The sequence below is a fragment of the Austrofundulus limnaeus genome, unplaced genomic scaffold, assembly GCF_001266775.1.
Source record: "Austrofundulus limnaeus strain Quisiro unplaced genomic scaffold, Austrofundulus_limnaeus-1.0 Scaffold27, whole genome shotgun sequence".
Classification (NCBI taxonomy): Eukaryota; Metazoa; Chordata; class Actinopteri; order Cyprinodontiformes; family Rivulidae; genus Austrofundulus; species Austrofundulus limnaeus.
The window spans coordinates 1,363,422-1,373,182 of NW_013952429.1; the positions used below are offsets into that span (position 1 = coordinate 1,363,422).

At 38.7% G+C, this 9,761-nt stretch overlaps 1 long non-coding RNA gene across 2 annotated transcripts in view; it reads left to right on the top strand.

Annotated features, from left to right (window-relative positions):
- Positions 1–7,530, top strand: part of LOC106515223 (uncharacterized) — a 30,774-nt gene extending 23,244 nt beyond the window's left edge. For both annotated transcript variants that reach the window (XR_001309974.1, XR_001309973.1), the window contains one exon: positions 6,967–7,530. This is a non-coding gene — a long non-coding RNA (uncharacterized LOC106515223). The remainder of the gene's footprint in view (positions 1–6,966) is intronic.
- Positions 7,531–9,761: the final 2,231 nt, after the last annotated feature.

Genomic DNA, 9,761 nt, shown 5'->3' on the forward strand with positions numbered 1-9,761 from the left:
GTGTGTGTGTGTGTGTGTGTGTGTGTGTGTGTGTGTGTGTGTGTGTGTGTGTGTGTATCCAGAGAAGGAAAATAAACTCAAGACATGTATACTGAAATAACCAGCCGTCCAAAAAGATGATAATCACAGCTGTAAAGATAAATACGTGTTCTTCTTCTCATTTTCTCATTTATCATCAGAACTGTGATAAATGATTGTGATACAGTTTTGTTTACGTAAAACTTTTAAATGAAATATTAACATGATTAAAAAAAATAATCCCATTAACTCAGCCATACACCCACAACTGTTTCTTTCTTTTTTTAATATCTTCTAAAGGATCTGGCTTGGTTAAAGCTCTCACTTGGCCGGTAAATAACTAAATAGGCGTAGGCATTGCCAGCAAACCAGCTAAAGCAAAAGGAGATGAGTGCCAGCAACCTCAGCCAAAGACTTCAGCCAATGTTCTTCTCTGTTAAACGGGAATTTTCTGCCTACTTCTGTGAATTACAGAATTCTTCTGCCTAAAAGGAAAATGGTTTTACTGAGAAGGCTGAACAATGAGTTTTCTGAAYCTTTTTTTGCTTTGTTTTAATAAGCTTGTCCGTATGCTAATGTGGGGTTTTTGTAAATCCCTTAATAGACTCGTCTGATCCTCCGGCCGCGACTCGTCATTTTCAACTTTTAATGAACGTGTTCAGACTTGTCGGGCCGGCGGTACGGGGAGAGATGTGTGGTCTTCATGTGTCCGCAAGCGAAGGGAAGACCACACAGCGCCACGGTCAGATCGGGTTGTCAGGGAACATATTTATAATCTGGGTCAGAGTCCAGGCCATAACCCTGCTCTCTCTACGGCTCAACACACCCTCCTCTGCACCCCGCTCCATCTTCATCTCAGGCCACCATACTCTTCTCTTTCCATCTCCTCACCTCGTGTCCACATCTTTCTTCCAGTCAGCTTTGTCTTTCAGTGACTCATCGACGTATTTCTGATTAGGATTCCAGATCTGATCAGTGCTACCCGTGGAAGTGATTGTTCCAGTTTGTTCTTTTTAATTAAGATAAGTTTTGAAGAATACAATAAATAAAAAGCTAAAGTTTTCATCGACTTCCAGAACTTAAGCGTCCTGTGTTTCACCTGTCCGTCAGATTTGTAGTCGTTTTTGTAATTTGTCAGTGTGTTTTGTGAGTCACTAGCTGCGTTTCCATTGCAAATATGCGCAAAACTTTGTCGATATTCTGTTAATGTCGAAAAACACAGTTTCGCAACTGCGGGTTTCCATTAAGTAAGAAATGCTATTAAAGTCATGCGTGAGTACGCTTGTTCTCATGATAAGTCATTACAAACATGGCGGCCATGTAAACACATAGCATGTTGCTACTGCGACACTAGCGCTCATCATCAGAGGAGACGTCGGCATCTTTTATTGAAGCTTTMCAGCGACAAGCCCCTACTTGGGAGTGGCTACGTATGCTGTTTTTTTTGGGAAATTGTAGTCGGTGAGTTTACTATTTTCTTTTGCTACTTCTGTGATATTACTACTACTTCTACTTCCTGTTTTCTTCTTCGTCGTCTTTTTCGCCAGTAGAAACAGCCGGTTGTTGATCACGTGACTCCCGTGATGCGAAAAAAGTGTTTCCATTGCAGTTTTGCGAAAAACACCAATTTCGATATGGCCGAAAAACCACCTCATCCTAGCGCAAAAACAGTTTGTCAAAAAACGTAATTTTTTTCCCGAAATTGACGTGTTTCCATTGAGCAAATTTTTTTTTCAAAATTCGAATTTGCGCATTTTCATGGTCAATGGAAACGCAGCTACTGTCAGCTACTGCCACATCAAAGTTTGGCTCAATATCTGTGAAACTGACTGATTTACACCCATGTTTGTGTTGGCTAATCCATTAGCTGTGGCGGCCATTTTGAATTGGATTAACTTCYAAAATGAACCAGTTGTAGAAATGCATGTAATGACTGCTGTCTGAGAGTATTAGTTAAATCTGTTCAGTGGTTCCTGGGATATTTTTCCAACCGTATAGACTTTCAACTTACGAAAGCAGACATGTTAAGCAAATATTTTTATTTTTTTCTCTGTTTCTTGGGACTGAGCATTCCCTGCAGTGACCAYGCTGCTGTCACGGGCCGACTGCTCTGAATTACACTTTTTTCTTTCTTATTCAAAACGTCTTTTATTTTAAAGCTGGTTTTGCTTTTTTATTGTGACGCAACATAGGCAAAGTTTAAAAAGGAAACTTCAGATGTTTTTCACCAGGGTTCAGTGGAATTATTATGAAGAATTAATATATTGGCTGTTTGAAGAAATGTGTGTTAGTGACAGGACTGACAAGTTCACTGAAAAGCAGCACCAGTCTCAGAGGTTTTTTAGGGCTTTATGTGAACACTATTTTACCATGCTGCACATTTGACAAAGTTTAGCACTCTAGTATTATGGTGAGTATGAATCTCAGAGAAAGTTATATGATGATAATTCTGCTGAATGGCCTCAGGCTGCAGATGGCTGCTGTTGTCACTATTTGCACTTGTTAAAAACAAATAAAAATAACTGCTTAATGCACAGATTGACAGCAATCAATTTTGCATGGCTTGTGTGGTTTTCAACCTTGAAGCTAATGGCTTTTCTATGTTAGCCAGTAGTGTATCAGTTCACACAAAATATCTCTTTTTTTCAATTTGAGTTAAATAAAAATACAGCAGAGCTGCTAAGATTGTAAAATTGTCAAATACAGCAAAATGCTATCATTTTATTTAACTTTAGAACAGTTTTGACCATTTTTAATAGTTTTAATCTGTTTTTATTTCAGTTTTTAGCTGYTAAGCTAATCTTAAAAAAGGAAATAAATAAATAAAAACCATGAGAAGCAATAAGGAGCAGATTTGAAGATTAAAGCGGTGCCACAGTGTTGCCTGCTCCCCTAAGCCTGCAGCAGCGTTCTTGTAGCCATCCATCATGGCAACATGGCAACACTGTACAAATCAAATGGAATAAACGTCCGTGGATCAGCTTCGCCCAGTGGCTCAGAATCGAATGTGGGGCCAACACYGCTGCCAATAATAAGACGTGATGACATTGTTCTGTTCCGTCACGCTGGAGGCCTCCCAGGAAGGACTTCTTGCGAGCRTTTTCCCCTCGGCGTGACACGGAGACGGGTCCCGCAACCACCGGAGGAGCTGCGCTGCGCTCTGGAGCTTCTTTAGGGCTCTGCCGAGACCTGCCGGGACCCCTGCGCTCCCTGCCAGGGGCCTCGGCTTCCAGTCAGAGTGAGTTACAACCCACGAGACGCGCACACACACAAACACGTGCAGTGTGTGTGGGCATGCAGCTGCAAGCACAGGTGGGAAAAACTGTGGAAATAAAAGGTATAAAACCGTATAAAAAGAGAACACAGCTCCATCATTCAGTCTATGGGTCTCTGCATACATGGATCCACCTTTTTATTCTTATTTCATGTGACCTCTTTAACGCAAACACGCACTCACTCATAGATATGGTATGTGCAAACTAAATAAATGTGCTCTGTGTGCAGTAAAGTGAGCCTGTCCTCTAACAGGAGCTCGCTCCGTCGGGGGGAGGAGGTCGAGCTCAAGGTTTGGATCAGCTGGATTGATCTGTCTGTGTAAACAGAGAGACTGCGAGTGTGTGTGATGGACTGTGCTACAGGTGTGTGTGTGTGACAGACGCTACATGTGTGAATGTGTTATGTAATCGCCAGCCTTAGCAGAAACACGAAGAATGTGTCTGTTTTYAGTGTAAAACTGTTTCTGTTTACTGAACAAACTGCAGCTACATGTAATCCAATCATCTGTATATGTGTAATGATGAAATRTATGAGAACCTGATGACTTTAATGATTTATCGTGTGCGTTTCGCCTCATGTAAGTGATTCTCATGTTTATGTTGTTTCAGTTACACGACTAAAAAAATCAAGGAGTTAAAAAGGAATGAAGTCATGTCCATCCAAATCAATTTATCTTAAATATAATTTGTGATAGGGCATTAAGTGGTGTTTTTTTCTAGTCTTAAATAGGATTAAGTGTGGCTGCATTTAGGCATTTTGCAGTTTCCGGCTGAATGTAACAATATTTCTATACGGTTAATTATTACTGTGCCTAAACTTAGCGCAAAAGTAAGGAAATTTGTGTTTKGTAGATTATTTATTTGCTGTAACAACGCTTCTTAGCAGYAAATCTTATTATGTTSGAAAGCCTGGTAATTTCACTTTTAAATGGTGCCACATTTGTAAGGAACATGCATTTGTGGGATGAGCAGTAGAGCTGAGTATGTGGGTTGTGCACATGAAAAATTTGCTAAATCTTCTCTGCCAAACAGCTTATTTTGCTGTTGCTATTGACTCTTGTTTTGAGCTYCTGGTTCATCCAGGTGCTGCCAGTCAGGTGCCCGCTATAAGATTTATAGCCAAGAAGCATTGTTACAACAAATAATCAACTAAACACATGTTTCCTTACTTTTCATACCAAGATTATATTAATAGTTGATGATCTTTTCACAGAACTGGCACTTCAAATGATCCGAACTGGTAAAGCTTGGACAGTTTTTAGTTCCTTATCGCTTGTTGAGTGTTTTTTGTGTAATAATGCAAAGGTGTGAAGCCACTTTGGGACTGAAGAAGTCAGTCTCTTCAAAATCTCTGAAAGCTATCAAAAAAAGAAAAGAAAAGCTAGGTTGTGGAGTTAGAGCAGGTGTCAGCAACCTGAGGCTCTGGGGCCACGTGTGGCTCTTTTGTCTGCAATGGCTGCTTGAAAATGTGACCAAACATAATAGAATTTTTTTTGTTTCTTTTTATACTCACAACAAAATCAATTTGATCAAAGTCTTTTTATTATTTTTTAACACAAACTACAGAAAAAAAAAAACAAACTAACAAGAACACAAAACAGAACACACACACCCAAAATCCCTCCCATCCCTCCCCTCCTATACCGGATCTACTGCAACAACATCAGTGATACAATGAAAAGGTTTGTGTACATGAAACAATATTTGACCTTTACACAAAATTATCTGCTGAAATTTTTTCTACGTACCACAACAAAATCTATTTGGATGCAAATATGTGATCAATACTACTAATACAAAAAGTAAAACGTTAGCTCATGCTAGTTTACTTAAATAATCCATTTTCTTTCTATGATCTTTCTCTCTAATCCATCAGAATTACCTTTTAATGAATTTTAAGACTACATGATAACAAGAATTAGGAAAAAAATATGTCTGAATAGTTGTACTAGTTTTTATGAAATTTGGTATAAACTATATACAGTATTTTTCTTGTTTACATGAATATGGTCTTTTCATTTGTCCTGATGCGTAAAAATAATGATAAATAATAAAATTCACAACATATTTTTTAGTTTTATAATGTCACCTTCACTGGCTGTAAAGGTTCCCAAAATGGCCTCGAAAAGGCCCACGGACCACCAGCTGGTAATCACAGCTGTAGCTTGTTTTGTGGCTCTGCACACATTTTATTAGTGAGCCAAGGAGCAGAAGTGGCTCTTTTGATCGTAAAAGTTGYAGACCCCTGAGTTAGATGGTTACCCTCTGCGAATATAACCCGCCTGACCTGAATGTCTGAACAAACAGCACTCAAGTTGTAAACTGCAATCAAGCTAAGACGTACAGCAAATGAGATGTTTTGCGGCTAAATCACACTAAAAAAACCATTGCAGGAATGTTGCAAAAATGTAACAATTTTCCTCAGATATGTACATACGCAAACCTGTTTTAATGACCAAATTAGTTTCCTTCCAACAGTCGYGGCACAGTGATATAATCCGCTTTAATCCTTTGTTTGAAACAGGCCAAACTAGCATGAATAGAGTCAGATCTGTACAACTGAAGAACGTCAAGACTCAGGAAGTTGAGGGATTAACTCCCTTTGGGTTGCACGAATGCATTTTACATAAAAAACATAACTTTTAAGTTCTTGAAGCTCCGTTAAGTTTGAGGCGAGTGTTGGTCAAGCATTTCTAAAGTCTAATCTTAAACTGAACTAAAGTGCGACAGAACCAGGATTTACCCTGATTCAGTCACCTGGAAGATCCCATAGAGCCTCGTGTAAAGTCTGAACTTTTAACCCCGACTAGAGCTGACAAATCGTCTTGTCAGCGGCCGTACGAACGTTCCTCTCAGCAGTAATATATTGCGCGTGTGCGTGAGTCGCCATAGGGTTTGAGGAATGTTGATACGGCCCAGACTTTAATAGAACGAAAAAGCGTGGGCGTGGAGCGAGATTCCCCCGGAGCAGAGTTATGGTCTCGGAGTACCGAAACACCCTGACCCAGACCCCCCGTTCACCCACTCGCAGGGACAYGAGCAGCTTCCTCTCCGGTCCAACACATGCGTTCATGCCTCGGCTGTGCAGCAGAGACGTCCACGCAGACAAACGGGGGAGGAAGACGGCCTCCGACACACACGTTCAGAAATCAGCGAACACATCCCTGTTGTGTTGCTCGTCATGCAACGAGTAGCACATGACTTGAATCGGGTGCGGTGCGTGATCTCTTATCGGACAAAAGCGTCCCACAGAGCGAGCTGATGGKGGGGGGGGGGGGGGGGGCACCATGCCTCTTCGCCTGTCCTGCTTGTTGGCGGTCATGAGTTCTCCATTCCCTTCTCCACGGTGTCTCGTGGTTCAAAGTCCATGAAATGCTTGGGTTTAAAAAAAAAAATCCCCTGCTTTTAAAACACTCAGCCATGGCAGCATATTGTCAATAAATCAGCTGCTTCGCCTGAGGAGAGCAGCGTTAAATCCAGTCTGGGGGGGTAAAGGGAGAGCAAAGGACTTTTTGTTTTTCTAAGAATGAAGTCTTTTGATGATGCCCTAAAATATATATGACCTGCAGGGCCTGAAGTACCTCAGAGAGACTGGCTGGTAGATGACTTGCATCATCCGGCGTATAGATCAGAGTCAGAAGCTGACTTCTGGTTTGTTGTGTTAACTTCACAGGGTGTTGGTGAAATCCTGTGGTATTCCGGCTCGTTTGATCAAACAGGTAAGTCGTGTATCGCACCATGAAGATTTCTCACCACAAGAGTCGTCCAATCAGAGGAGCACTTTTATAACCCGCCTTCTAAAACCTCATGTGTAACATGTTACAACCAGAAGCACTTTGAAGACATTCACATAGGAATGGTTATTGTTCAGGTTTCTTTTTAATTCTTTTTTTTTTTGTGGATAAGGACTTTTCTAGAAACGGTTCCACGTTTACAGTTTTTTATTTGTTTATTTAACAGCAACACACATTTGTAATTGGAAAACCTGTGTGGTCAGGGCCACTAACAAAGTTGCAGGTTATCTGCTGACAAGATGGCGGATTTCTACATCAAGAAAACATTTGAAATAGCAGATTTTATGTAACTGTTATTCCTGATCACAGAGGATTAACAAAGCGGATATAAGCRTGTTTTGGACCGAGTCAGATCGGCTGATCTGTACCTGTTTGCTTCATGTCCTGAGATGACTTTGTTGTGAATTGTTGCCCTTTAAATAAATTGAATTTAAAACATGCAATTATTGATCTGAGTGCAGTTGGTTGTTATTTGTTGGGTAGTAAAAAAATAAGGTTTTTCATCTATTTTGTTTCTGTCATGTAAATAAATGAAGTGTAATATTTTTGAAATAAAGACTACAAACGAATCTGTTCCAGTCGCATATGTTCATATACTGAATGCATTATTTTCTATATATTTATCATGCACAATAATGTTTTCATGCACCTTTTTAAATAATGTTTACAACAAACTCAAATGTTTCAGATGTTTTTCAAACTGGAGCAAGAGTAGATGAGTTCAAGCTCTTACATTTGGAAGCAATTAAATTTTTTTCCTAATCCATAAAGTCATATTTAATCCAAAGTTTAATTGTAAACTGAAGCTGATGCTGAAGTCCATAAACAGTTTGGACAGTTGTGTCTTTACGCACACAGAGCAGTGACGTATTAAACCACAACAGAACAAAAAAGAAAGGTTAGAATTAAACATTAAACACTGCTCTTATTTCAGTTAAATATAGCTCACTGCTGTTTGATATACAAGGGTAATAAATCAACTGATTGTGCAATATTTTCTTTGAGATGTAACTTTATGAGCTTTCTTTTCTAAAACATGTAATTGTTATGAAATAAGGACTTTTATTTCAAAAGGAAAACCTAAGATCTCTTTAAGAGTTTTGCTGTTGGGCAAACAAACCTTTTTCATAACTTGCATGTTTTTGCATAATTCAAGTGTACTGGCAATATTTCACATCTGTCTGGTTTTATGGACGACTATCCAATAAAAAAGATCAAAACAGCTTTTGCCTTAACCTTGTAAATCCAGTAGTCTGCTGGAGATGACGCGAACACGCTGTTTTATTTAGTTGGTTTCATAAAGATAGATTTTATTCCACAAAATGTAAAACATTTAGTAGTTCTCACAGGAATGGAAATCACTCGAGTTATATTTCAATGAAATCTGATGAGGATATCGCCATTCAGGGATTAGCTGTGGCAGCCGTTTTAAACTGAACTGAATACAAACATGAATTAGTTATAGATGTACATCCAGTGAGTTTCATTAAAATCTGTCCTGTGGTTCATGAGATATTCTACTAGAAGACAACAGAGTGCAGGTTATAAACTTTAAAAATACAAAGAGGAATTTCATATTTGTACAGATTTTCTTAGAAAAAAATTCTGCTTCAGTTTCACTTGAACATTTTCCAGTTTGAGCAGCAACAAGACTTATAATATTAAGAAAAAATATACTTATTTTAAAGGGATAGTTTGGTCAGTTTTGAAGTGACATTATAGTGCCTTAGCCACAGAGTGTGAAGAAAGAGGCAAAAATCTTCATCCAGGTTAGGCTAGTGGTTAGTCAATAACATGACACTAACATTGAACTGTTACATTTTTGATGACCATTTCTTTAGTTTATTGCTGTTTTCTTACTTGATCAGTGTTAATAATTAAAGATATGTGAGTGCTGTACAAATACTCATTCTGCTGGGACTGGAGCAAACGTTTCCACTGTCTGGATGGGTTGATAGATTCAGCAGCATCAAATACAGCCTCTGCTCAKAGCACACAAACATTTGCATAGCAGCACTGATGTCAAACTAAACCGTGATAAACATAAATGGTTTCATGCAAAAGTATAAAGGTTTAATCTTAGCTGTAGCGTCCTGTCACACAAGACCTTTTCCTCTTCCACACTACGTCACGACTCATGATGTGCTAACTGCACCTTTGCACGTTACACTTTAAAAACAGATTGTACAGTTCCCTTCTTGTTGTCATTATTATATTATTCCCTTCTGATGTTATCATCTTTAGTTTAGTCTCTTTTTTAAATTAATCAACATTGTTTGTGTACTTTCAGTGTTGATTCGTTTTTTTAATATGGTGTCTCTTGGAATTCAAAAATGGACGACAAAGTAAGAATTTCATTGCTCAGGGAAACATGTTTTCATCTGTGCATATGACAATAAACACTTTGAATCTTCARTCTTGAACTGAAAATCGTCTGAGAGAACATCGCTTTAAAAAATGATCAGAATATCCCTTTAAGGCAGATCTTTTGAGTTTAGCTAGATAAACATCTTAAATGCCTTAACAAAAAGCTTTTCTTTACTCGACTGTTCATTGGAACATTGGAATGTAAATTGGTAGTTTTTTGTTGATGTATATTTTGTCACACACACATACATACATACTGTACATACATACATACATACATACATACATACATACATACATACATACA